Genomic DNA, 13,711 nt, shown 5'->3' with positions numbered 1-13,711 from the left:
ACATGTGTGTGCCTATATGTGTGTGTGTCTGTATATGTAGGGCCGGAACTAGGGGTAGGCACTCTCTCCTACCTCCTGTCACCCTCCCCTCTGTCGTTCTCTCCTACATTGGGGGGGGGGGGCGGAGTATCCGGCCGGGTTGCCTTGGGAGCCAGGCCATCCTGGTCAGAAGCACCAAGGTAAGGACAAGAAAGGCACTAAATCTCCCTGAAACTTCGTGTCTGTCTCTGCCCTTAATGAGAAGTAGGCAGGGATGCTAGCACAGGTCAGTGTAGGGGCAGAAGATTGGGAATTTCGAAAAATGAACTTCCCACAACAAGAGATTTAATGGTTTCGTAACACACCTCCATCCAGGTAGAGACGGAAGAGACAATGGAAATAGAGAATGAATCAGGTGCTAAAAAACCCTTAACTCCTAGCTGTTCAGAATGCTGTAGGTGCTGACAATGAAGGACAAGTGTGTCCATGTCAGTATACTCACTGCAACTCTAAGGATTCTCACATGGGCCTTTTTTATGCATTTAGAAAAGTATGCATAGCACATAGAAATGCACATATTGTGTTTATATATTTTTTTTTAAATGCATTTTTGTCAGGTTTTAAGTGCAAGCCTATATTCTGTTGTCATCTGAACACATGTCAAGCATTGAAACCTGCTTTGCAGACATGCATCAAACACATGAAAAGGACTCCTGTGTTTCCTGATAGTGGAAAGAAGAGTGGGAGTAAATCAGGCACTTCTCTTCCACCAGGTAAGTCACATACAGTACTATTATAAAGTGTAGCTATGGGCGAACCTGTGCTGTTTCACTTTTCCAAAAAAAAAAAATAGAATTTACCAAAAAAATCTAGAAAACGGGCAAAAAATTTGCAAAACACATCGAAGTCAATAGGCGTCAAAATAAACTTGACGCAAGCTTCAATTTTTATACGTCAAAATACATTAAAGTCAATGGGCGTCTGAATCATTTTGACGCTCAACAAGTTTTATGCTTGTGCCAGTTTTGACGCAGTGGATGTTTTGCCAGTAAATTTTCGCCACAGTTTCGCTTGCGGCAAAATGCTGAAATTCGACGTAGATTAGTGTCTGCCGATTTTATTCGCCCATCACGAGTACAAAATGTAAATCTATGGTTTATTCACGATACAAATCAAATGCAGTGTCTTAGAAAACTTCCTTTTGTCTAATACAAGCGGCAATACAAATCCTAGTATAATGGGCTCATGCTATAAAGAGGTAAGTTTGCCCATTAGAGAAACACAACCAATCTTCTATCAAAACTCATTGATTGGGTTAAACGTGATCTTTTCGTAGGGGGTATAATTGTCCTCTTGCGTGTCACACTGCATTTTATCTTTTCTATAGAGGCTGAGCAGACTGGCACTGTAAACCCCTAGGTAATTTGTATTTCCTGTTTTCCTTGTATTCTCCTGGGGCCCATTTCTCCTGAATAAAATATTAGCTGATCTGCTCCGGCCAGGAAAGGCAGGACTACTACCAGCTGGTGAACCCAATTCTTTTTTATAATGTGTTTGACATCTCCTTCCTACCTTGCATTGTTTCATCTGTTCATTAAACCTGATTTAAAGATCACATTTTGCCAGCAGCACATCTGCCATCAAGCAGGGTGAAAACCTTGCCCCAAGCAGCACTTTGCACCAGGAATTTTGTGGCCACTTACCTAGATTCAAGTTGCTAGAAAAGTAAGAATGTGGGAGGGAAGCAGCAGCACCAATACATCCTGCTAGCACAGGAATTGCAGTCATTACAATAACCATGGCTTCTCACTCTCATCAGAACTCTCCTATCTTTTTTGGAAAACAAAGCTTATTTGTGAATGCAAATGGGTTAAAAATACATCATTTTATATACATTGGTATGCAAAATAAAGTGTTTTTTACCCATGATTACCCATTTTTACACATAATTCCAGCATTATAGCATTTACCCACTGTTTGATCTGTCAAAGCTTAATGTGGATTAAGCACACTTAAGCGCTAGGCCACCTGCACTGGAAGGGATCTCCCAGTTTAAACATCCCTGTTGGAGCACACGCATGCATGTATGCCGCAACCTGCTCATGCACATGCACATGCGCTCTGACTGACATGGCTGCTAGCACTAAGAGCTCCATCCCAGTGCAAAAACCCCGGGAGGGAGCTTTGGTTGGCAATAATAGATTTTTGCCAATAGTTGCCCTTTAAAAGTGCCCAAGTTACGTTTATGAATGAATATACCCTTAGCTTATTTTCAAGCATGCTATCTTTTAATTAGCAGCAACTCAATCTGTTGAACTGAAATCTTAAATATGTTGTAGGACTGCCACATATGAATGTAAAAGCCTCTTAGCAGAGAGGAAGATATGACAGAAGAAGAGATGCTACATGAGCTGTGTAAGAGATAACGTATGTCCCATCAGGAGAGTATAGCATGTTACCAGGAGATTATGCAGGGGACTGGATTGAGAGCATCATTTTTGGGAAAATTCTAATTAGAAAGGGTTTAGAATGCTTTGTAATATATAATACAATAATAACTATAAAACATATATTGAATATTAAATAATTTCTATTCATTAAATTTCCTCTTATGATAGACATGAGAATAGAGTACACAGATGGTTGCAGATCTCTACTGAGTTGCAGTATTCCCTTATATTAAGCACTTGGATCCATGCCGGACAGTATAAGCCAGTTTAGACAGAGTAAAGAAGTATATGGCTAGACACATATGGGGTGGGGGTGGGGGAGCAGTAACAAAAGATATAACTCATAACAATCAGACCAGCAAATACTACATTCTGATATGTTGTGGGTTATTAGATGTGATAGCTACTTAATTTTAAGTTTTTAGCGATACATAATGGCAGTGTATAAATATCTGAAAATATGTTTAATATAAACATATATACATTCTCTGTACACATATTTAGTTCAAGAATTAGTACCGTAAACAGGTGACATTTTTTTCCAGCCTTTTTATTAAAGATTAACAATACAAAGGAACATCTGTGTGATAAAGATTGATTTGTGAGTTATTTAATAAGGTTTAGCCACATCAGAACATCTTGTAGAGATTGGCAGAGCAGGCCTATGTAGTATTATCAGACAACATACTTTACACTGGAAGCCATAATTTTGTTAGAGTTATGTACTGTATCAAGTGTTTGCACTAGAACGTTAGATTGGATTTGCCTTCATTTAAAGAAAAAATACTTAAATATTGGGTTCTTTCACCCTGAACAAACAAATCATAGCTGGAATAAACACCAGACTCCAACAACAATAAACTTTTGAGGAAATCACCAAACAGGGCTGCATGACAAAACAGTCATGGTGTGGAATCAACAGTGATCATTGGTCTCAGGGATTAGAATGTCCAACACGGGATTTACACAGCATGTATTGTTATCCCTCCTGTGAGGACTGTAATACTGTGATGATGTGGTTTTGTATCATCCCTGTTTTAAAATATATAACATACAGCTCTTCCAGTAACGAATGATGATTTTTTATTGGCAAACTGCACAGAAGTAATTTAATGATCTTATAAAAAGGGTGTGTTATAATTCAGTTGCTTTATCCTAATCATGACAATTAAGCATAACATACTAGAGGTAGGGCACTTTATGCCCCTTTTAAATATATTGATCATATGGCAGCATACCCAAATTCTGAGGCCACAGACAGGCTGCCATTTGCCAGAATCCACAGATTCTGTGCCCAGAGGGGCTGCTGTAGACAGACACTATTTATTGGGCCGGTATGGGGGCTGTTTGGGCCTCTGTGCATTTGAAATGACAGGGCCTATTTTGAATTCGGATTTGGCCACAGATTAGGAGTTTCCCACAAATCAAGAAAGAGTCTCTAGCCTCACATAGTATGAGGATATGCATTTAGAGCATTTATTCTTAGCCTGAGATTTTCTAAATTATTAATATCTTTGATATTGAAATATATTAATGCTCTTTAACGGCATTTATTTTATAGAGAAAGACCAATCACTTTTAAATATGAATGAAGTGTTGATGACTGATGTGCTTACACCTTATATATATGGCATCAAGTACTGCAACCACCCTACTGTAAATTACAAAGATGATAAACCACACCAGTAAGTGTCTAAATGAAAACACATTGCCGCTGCAACATCCTTTGACTTCCCTTATACATTCTACATATATCATTTTGAGTATTAAATTGTAATATGCACAGGGACATACTGAGGAATGGGATCAGACTTATTATCCAAATGTCATAGGGTTAAAGGGAGTGAGAAGATAAGTGTGTGGCCTCTAAACATATTCGCCCTCCCTCCTAGCTTTCTGGAGAACTGCAGGTCTAGGAAACACAGATCTCCATTGTCTGCTGCTTTCTAAAACAGCTGGATTTCCCCTCCTCCTCCTCCTGACTGCTGATCTCCCCTCGGCTTCCTCTTTTGTTTCATACATTCAGCAGAGCAGACTGGCTGGGTGCATGAGCCGCACACACAGCATCCATAGTGAAAGAAGTATCTACACTGCATGAGCTTTGTGTCCAGCCATTGGGAACCGAGGCATTCACTCCAGCATCCATTCCTGGGCTCTGGTTACAAGCTCATTCCCAGCCTGTGGATTTTCTGTTTCTCCAGCAGCACATGTGAGTGAGTGTCCTTCACCCACACAACAGTCAAGGTGTGATCTGGGCTGGGTACACTTTGCGGGCTGCTGCCATTTCCGTGCCCACTCTTGCAAGCTTTCTTCCTCCAATTTGTACCCTCTGCCTGTAGGGAGTGGCTGATCATAGAGGCAGACTGCAGGGCTGGGCTGATGCTGGGATCCATCTGCTAAACTGGTGCCTTGGCTGCTGACACGTCAAGAGGTAAGGGTTAGCATCAGCTGGCAATGTAGGGGTAATGTCTCTTGCATGGGGTGGGTATTGCATCTTCCATTATGAGAGCTGCAACAAAGAAGATAGGAATGATGGAACAGTGCTCCATGCTGCTTGTCAAATGTATTTTGAAACAAGTGCCTTGACTGATTATAGGATATTGGGAGGTCTTATTACTTAAAGGTCTCCAATATCAGGCGAAGAATTCAGGTTAGAAATAAGTTTATTCGGTATGGGTATATTGGGTTAATATTCATCAATTTCTCATTATATGGAATTACAATTCTCACTGATTTGCAAGGCACTCTATAGAATCAGTCTAGTGGAATTATGAAAATAACATATTAATCATGACCTCTGAAAAAAGTGAGAATTTTTCAATGGTGTGTGTTGCGGTTGAATATTAGCCTAGGGAATTCCATTCTGTTCCCTCCAGCTGTCAACTACATGGTGAGAATTGCAGTTCATCAGAGGACTGCATCCCTGTGCTATCTAAACAATATGGGAAGGACTGCTGTTTGATTTCTCTAAATGCTAAGGCAAGGCTACGATTAAGATACACCTATACTGTGCATAACGTAAATGCACATACTGCTTTCACTAATTTAGTTCAAAATCTAGAATATGAGATATGCACTGCAGAAGGTGCCAGCGTAGGAAAGTAAGCATGGTTTTCCATGTCAGATACTAAGATTCAAATGAAAGAATATTGACTTTGTACCGGAGGAACATGGCTGACGACATGTTCAGCAGTAAAGTATCGTTTATGATGGACATTAAATGCCATTAGTCAGAGGAACTTACAGAGACACAGGAGGATACAAATATTCGTATACTGTAAAGTAGCAAAAAAGGTTAAAAGTCATCATAAAGGGAGAAAATAATTAGTAGTTTGGTAAATATTCAAATTTTTTGAAAAGTGAGTCAATATGTATTATATTATTATTATCAATATGTGACTTTCATGATTTGCTGCAGTACATATATGGGCAAATGCTTTCTAAGTAAATAAACGTAATTATCTGACAGGGGATCCCCCCTAGTTCCACAGCCTTGTAGGTTTAAGGCAGTCTTTTTTTTTTTTACATTTGCTACAACTTTAGCCTCAATACCCTGCATTTTATGGATGGTTTATGTATGGTATGTGGACACATAGTTGTATTGGAAAGTTTTAAAAACTGGTAATACAGTTGGTACTATGATTTTTTTTCTCTGCTATTTTGGTGTAATTTGTCAAAGGTCTGCCTGCTCCACTAAATTGCTAAACACATCTTTTTACAATGTTTTATAAAGTTGCATTTTATGAATACATTTAAGAACAACACACAAACCATACAATTCTATAAGGGAAAGGAAAATTTGTTCTTAAATACTTTTAGCTTTTATCTGTCCCTAAAGGAATACTGTGAACATCACATTTCCTACATTTTAATATTTACTTACCCTTTAAAATCATGCCATGAAAGTTTCTGTTGAATAGGATTTGGTTTCACATAATCACTGGTGTTCCAATGGTTTATTGCTTACTGCACAGTGCTGTATACACAAGTAGCACTATATATATATATATATATATATATATATATATATATATATATATATATATATATATATATATATATATATACATATATACATATATACATACATACATACATACATACATACATACATAATGATTCAAGGGCTCATTTACTTACCGAATCCCAGTGCGCAAAGTGCAATTTTCCACAACACTAGTCATGTAAACCTATTCCAGTGTTGTGGCACCCGCCACTGCTTCACCTAATACAATTGCAGCCAATACGTTAAGACTTGCATAATTTACAGTATTTGGTGTGCAAGTGAAAAGAGTGCCATATTCTTTCAGCACAACTGCACTGTGGCTATATTCCAGGGTGCTGTGGGAAACCTGGAGCTACAACCTGGTTTGGAGGTGAAGGTAACGCCAGGGTTCTCCTGAGTCTATAGGCACAGTTGCACTTGATTAGAAGTGGGAGGTAGGAAGGACCGAGGGTTGGCAAGCACTACTATATGGAAGTACAATGAGCATCTTTTGAAGCAAGAATCTTTAATAAATTTGATTATTTGTGCAATTGACTACGGGAACATTTGGGTATTGTACTAAATAAGCCCTACATACATACATACTGTATCTTTTCCACCAGTGTTGGACTGGCCCAACGGGATACCAGGAAAACTCCCAGTGGGCCCTCTTGTTCTGGGGCGATTCTGTCAATTGCCAGGTTGAAAACGGAAATTTGGCTCTTACAAGTAGATATAAAAGAATAGGAGAATAAAGAGGCTGAGTAAAAAGAGTAAAACTAGTTCGGAAAGTGGGCCCACGATCTAAGGTTTTCTAGTGGATCCCTGGCGTCCCAGTCCGACACTGTTCCCAACTCTTCTACGTAATTCTAGTAAGGCCTCTTCATGCTACAGACAGACCCAGACATTTCAGATGTAGAGTATTATTGATCGTTACTTTAGGTTTTTGTTACTTAACCACTGTTAGAAAAATATCTAGAATCAATGACAAGAGGCAAGTAGATAAAGTTACATGGCTAATATTAAATACATTACTTACTGCTTTAGGCCAAATTCAAGAACTATCTAGATATAAGATATAGATAATTGTAAATATCAATTGATCTGCTGTGCAAAATGAACCCTGCAGTTCCCCTATGTTGGCTTAAAAAAAGTTTCCTATCAATGTCACAGAAAGCAAATACATACCTATATTACAGTGCATGGTAAACATTGCTTATACAGGTATAAGATCCCTTATCTGGAAACCCGATATCCAGAAAGCTCCGAATTACGGAATGGCTGTCTCTCATAGACTCCATTTTATCCAAATAATCCAAATTTTTAAAAATGATTTCCTTTTTCTCTGTAATAATAAAACAGTAGCTTGTACTTGATCCCAACTAAATTATAATTAATCCTTATTGAAAGCAAAACCAGCCTATTGGGTTTATTGAATGTTTAAATGAATGTCTAGTAGACTTAAGGCATGAAGACCCAAATTACATAAAGATCCGTTATCCGGACAACCCCAGGTCCCGAGCATTCTGGATAACAGGTCCCATACCTGTACTGAAATGCTTAAGAGCCTATTTATTTATTGTGATATTGACGCACTATGTGATACAGGCTAAAAAGATTCATAGGCTATTTTGAATTAATTCATCATTTCAATACACCCATCCCAGTATCTGGTATAAAGGTTGGCCGATTATGTGCAAAAACATGGACAGTACTAATCTGAAGCTTTGACATATGCGTCTTTCATACTCCCGGCATTCTGTTTATTTAATATTATGTTGCAGTTTAGCTTTACTGTTCCTTTAACATCTAGAAGGAAGATCATTTCAGAGCATAATGTCTATAAGAGTGTTTTGCCAATAAATTATAAAATTGCTTCCCATTTCAGTTTATGTTTTACAACTCTGCCAAGAGCAATCATAGACATAAATTTCTGTGTTTGCGTAGATTTATGGCACATTTTTTAGCTTAACAATATTTGTACAGAAATTGTGCATACTGAGCACATCTATAATTTGGTTCATTGAGGCTTTGGATGAATGCTGCATTTTGGAGTAATCCTATCTAATGTGTGCTGTCATGCAGTCTGCATTTGGAGTGAGACTGACGTCCCTCTGGGTATTCACTGAAAAGGATCGTGTGGTATGTGTTTTATGATGCTACCAATTTCCTGCAGAGGATCAAGGCTTAATGGCAGCCCTTATCATAAATGTGTTAAGTGCTTTGTGTGGCTCTTTGTTAACTATTTAAGTCAGGAGTTGTACATGGCCACAGAAATTCCAGGTATTGTAGGAGTACACTCTGTGCGAACACCAGAAGTCAATAACATGTACAATGTATTTGTCAATAGAGTTAGGTGGCTATTCATGGGCCACATTGGAACTTATCCCAAAATGACCTAAAGACTCTCTATTGGTATAATTATGTGCAGGTTTCTTATCCAATTATATACTGTATTATTGGTGGTCAGTTGGTCTAAACGAGGAACCTGAAGAGCTGTTAACCCTTTATTCATTCAGGGCAGTATCTCAGCTCAGCACTTCATGTTTTTATACATGACCTATAAATACCTGAACATAATATGAGGGGAACACGGATATATTTGACTTCTTGTTAAGGGTTTTATACGCCATTATTGAGGCCTATTATTCCCATGAATGGCTTGCAGGTCAAATAAGAGATTTGTGTGATATTTGGATGCATAGTAGGATAGTGAATTGGAAGACTAAGGAAGGAGTATCCTGTAACTTCTACATTGTGTAATGATTATAGGCATAAACTGACCATGAGTAGTGATGGGCGAATAAATTTACCAGGCACGAATTCTCTGTGAATTTCCACGTTTTGCAAAAAATCCACTGCATTGAAAAAATCTGGGCGCACGTCAGAATAATTTGCAAATTTTTTGTCGAAACGTGTTCGCTCATCAAATTCGCTCATCACTAACCATGATTAGATAGTATTACACACCAATTTCTTTCTGGCCCCCTTGTCTTGTCATTCAGCTAGATGGCCAGCTATAGAGATCATATGCTCATTCATCTTCTTTCTAGCTTCCAGTGGCCCCCACTTGTTTTATTGCTCATCTTTGTTTTCAAGGTCCTCTCATCTGCATATTCCAGTCTCTTATTCAAACCACTGCCTAGTTACTAGGGTAATTTGGACTCTAGCAACCAGATCTCTGTTTGTTTAGCAGTTCTTGGAATTTCAGCAGATAAGAACTGCTGAACAAAAAGCTACACCACAGATAATAAAAAATGAAGACTACTAGCAGATTGTCTCTGAATATAACTCTCTACATCATACTAAAAGTTAAGTCAAATTTGAACAACGCCTGGAAGAAAATATTGAATAAGCTTATAGGTGTCTGTGGAATATGAAAATGTAATATTGTGACCATTCTTTTATAACATTGCAAGAGTTAAATACATCTGTTTGAGACATATATTTTGTGATGTCACAGGATGTGATTATGAATGACCACTTAATATTATTTATTTGTTATTATTTATTTAGTTATTACAGTACATCATATTTTCCCCACATTACAATCAATATTGCCAGATTATTGCATATAGCTGACACATCCATGGGGATTAATTATATAATTAGGGGAATGTTCTTTATTCTAGTCACAATCCAGTGATGAAACATGATTATGTATTAGTCCCTGTTATTCTACCGGAATTTTCTAAAAGACTTTCAGTACTGGTGTTTTAGCCCACAGTGTTTTGATGGAATAAATCTTGGTTTGTAAAATAAATGTGTTGTTACATCAGTAGTATATTGCACAACTACGGTGTCTGCTAATGATAAGCTGTAACTAGTCGTTTCCTAGGGGATATAGTTCAGGGGCCCCCAGTAGGATATAAAATGGTAACCAACAAGAATAAAGTATAGAAAGGACATGTATAGTAGGATTAAAGCATAGGCCCATGCAAAAAAAAGGAAACAGTGTTTGAATGTTCCATGAGGAGGTTTATATTCTAACTGATAGTTTCATGGCAACATTTCTACAGGTTGTGGGTCAGTCCCATAAAAGCACGTATATGTCGACAGCTGCTGTTTTAGTGTAAAACTGACAATAAAAGAACGTGGTTAAATGCTTTGGGACAGGTGTGCACGTTTAGGAAATATATTATATAAATGTTATGACATTGGGTTTAAACTCCAAGACAGTTGCACTGTGAAACATAAGAACAAATCTAAACGTTCATGTTTGTGAACAACTGGTGATTGCGTTAGATCTGTCTGAAGCAGCATGCCATATAGAATGTTGATCCTCAGGGAAATTCATTTGCTCTGTTTAATCTAGAAGACTTATTTTTCTACAGAAGTAGTGGCTTAAACAAGCAACTTTATAGATAAAAATAATAAATATTTTTATGATATTGTTTACAGATATAGTTTGTTTGTGACAAACAGCATAAAGTTAATGCCATATGGGCTGGAACTCGGCCTGCTGAAAAATGCAAGGAGAGAATCAACCATTACACTGAAATCAACCCTTACCTTGCCTGCACCTAGATCCATTGTGTTGGCACACGTCAGATTTAGGTGCCATTAACGTGAGAGTTTGCATGGAATCCACTGCCAACCCAGTGGATTGAGGTGCAGACAAGGTAAGGCACTAATTCCAGCATAATCATGCCTCCCCTGCCCTTCACCCCGCAGTGCTTATCTTTCCTGTGCCGAAGGGGGTCCAAGAGGGTGGCGCATAGTTATTGAGGAGAGCCTAATTGGGCGCTCTTGCACTAGAAGTGCTGAACTTCCAATTTAAAAACTGAAAATTCAGTTCTTAAAGGTACCAGGCATGCTTTTTTGCCAACCCCTGTAACCTGAGGGGAGCTGTCACCTGAGGTGAGTTTTTCTACTCACCTCATTGGTGCAGCTCCCCTGAGCGTAATGTTTGATTCTCAGGCCTAGTTTCAGCCCCATGAGACATTAGCCTAAAAATTTTATTGTGAACTCTGAGAAGTAAGGACCTTCTTCTTCCTTTGTCTAAGACCTAGCACTTCCTGTAATTATGTATATTTATAATATAAACAATGAAAATAAAAGGATATTAGAAGTCACCAAGGTATTCCATGGTGATATAAAGATACAAGGTTGGACTCTACGGTGACTTCTGATATCTTCGAACCTTACAATAGGAGATACAGTTAAAAAAAAAAATGCATGTTTCAGTGAGCCAGATGTCCCGAACATGAAAATAAACACACATATTATAATTATATATATATTTTATATATTATTATACATATTATAATAAACACACATATTATAATTATATTATTATACATATAATAAACACACATATTATAATTATATTATTATATATTATAATATATATTATATATTATTATACATATTATAATAAACACACACATATTATAATTGCTAACTATGTGAGATTTTTCTTATAACATCCCAGAAGAAAATGCATAGTTTTGATTTCAGACAGCATCTGTCTGTTTTGCCTCTGTTATACTCTATTGTTATAGGTGATCTTATTAATAATATGAACTATATCTTTTGAAATGGCATTGGCACTATGGAAAAAGTACCAGCATTTGGCTCTCTGTTGGTGAAAAAAGCCACAATACAGTCGTCTTGTTTATGTTCTTGGCCTGATTTCCCTCATTGTCGCCCTGAGCTTGCTCGGTCATAGCGTCTGCCTTCGTGCGCAAGCCCCCACCCTTCCCCCCTTGAGCGCACTTACTCATGCGCTGGAGCATTGGAGACCTGGTCGCCCCCAGGGCACCTTACTATGAGGCTGGGTGGCATGTAAGGTTGCCACCTTTTCTGGAAAAAAATACCTATATATTTATATTTTTTCCCTATTAATAACTTTGGGATCAATCATCATTTTTACCATCCAGGCCAGTAAAATACCGGCCAGGTGGCAACCCTAGCAGCATGCCCCCCTAACATATCCGGGCCTGTGTGTTATAATCTACTACAGTACAACTATTCCTTTTGCAGAGAATATACTATACTGTTCAGTGTCTAAGCAGGTGGGTAACAGGAGGACTTGGTAATGATATAAGTGCAGAAAACAGCATTCTGTCTTATAGAGTAATAGTAGTCAGTGTTTCTCAGCAGTAGCATTAAGCACTATCACCTGTCTTAGAGCATTCTTTCCAATTCCCATAGTAACGCATGGGGAAAGGACTCAAACAACTGTTAAATCTAAAAGGCTCAGTGAACTTTTACCAAGGCATAACTGATGTTACAATGAAGATAGAATGATTTGTTATGATGGATGCCTGCCACATCTTGCTACAGCTTAATCACTCTGCATCATATCTCCTATACAGGCCAAAAGAGGACTGCATTAGGGTTTAGTTTAGTCACCCATATCTTCAGTATTTCAAGAAAAACACTTGAGCTGACTTACAGCACTTTGTTGGGATCTATTTTTAGGGGGTTTGTTGATATCTAACACTTTCCTGTTGCAGTGTGAGGAAAGCCAAGCCCTTGTAGAGTTCACGTCATTTATGGCACCATGTGAAACATACTTGTACCTACTGTGAGCAGGATCAGACGAACAGACTGTTTTAGCCATTAAAGTCCAATTTATTATTTACAATGCCAGACTCTGAGTGTGAACTATTTCAAAACAAAATAAAATCCTTGCCACACTAGGGCTCTAACTAATACACAGGGTATTTTCCCTCTCCACAACCGGTCCCCTACTGGGCTTCCCCGCCAAACTAACGTACAACTCCACAGAGTCACAGTACCTTCAAAGAGTCTCTTTTCCCTTTGGAAAACAAATAGCAGCACTCCAAGCACTCAATCCTCTCAGAATGTAGTTCCCTCTTACTCTGGGGCACACTCTCCAGCTAGATTGCAGTGTTTATTAACATAGTGTCAGCAGGGGGGATCCTGGCCCCTCCCCCAGCTGAGGCAGCAGCAGTTTCTGCCGCCCCCTCCCCCGCGTGCTTACATTTTTGCGCCTGAGGGGGTCGAGGGGGGTCCACAAGGTTGGCAGAGAGGGCCAGTATGCTAGCGCAGAGAGCCTAAATGCGCTCTCTGCACTACAAGAGCTGAATTTCCGGTTTGAAAACCGGAAATTCGGCTCTTAAAGTACCAGGAGCGGCACTTTTGCCGCCCCTGGTACCTAGCGGGGGCGGGGCGCTGCCGTCTGAGGCGACAGCCTCAACTCGCCTCATTGGTGAAGCGCCCCTGAGTGGCAGAAATGTATCTGCTCAGAAAACATTCATTAGGTGTGCTTATTTGTATTAATGAAAATTAGAATGAAAACATTGGAGAGATGTAAACTACTACAGTG

General features: G+C 38.7%; 1 protein-coding gene across 3 annotated transcripts in view; it reads left to right on the top strand.

The window, feature by feature from the left end:
- Positions 1-625: 625 nt before the first annotated feature.
- The window catches only part of clip2.S (CAP-Gly domain containing linker protein 2 S homeolog), a 72,419-nt gene continuing 59,333 nt past the window's right edge, over positions 626-13,711 (top strand). Inside the window, exon 1 of one of the 3 annotated variants that reach the window (XM_041584125.1) lies at positions 626-752. The gene's annotated coding sequence lies outside the window, so the exon portion shown is untranslated. Of the gene's footprint in view, positions 753-4,223; positions 4,861-13,711 lie in introns of those variants that run through there. The other 2 variants (XM_018249689.2, XM_018249686.2) reach the window with 2 other exon arrangements.

This window comes from Xenopus laevis, chromosome 2S, assembly GCF_017654675.1.
Source record: "Xenopus laevis strain J_2021 chromosome 2S, Xenopus_laevis_v10.1, whole genome shotgun sequence".
In the NCBI taxonomy this organism is placed as follows: Eukaryota; Metazoa; Chordata; class Amphibia; order Anura; family Pipidae; genus Xenopus; species Xenopus laevis.
Note: the sequence above shows the minus strand (reverse complement) of the source record. Positions and strands in the feature narration are given on the sequence as shown.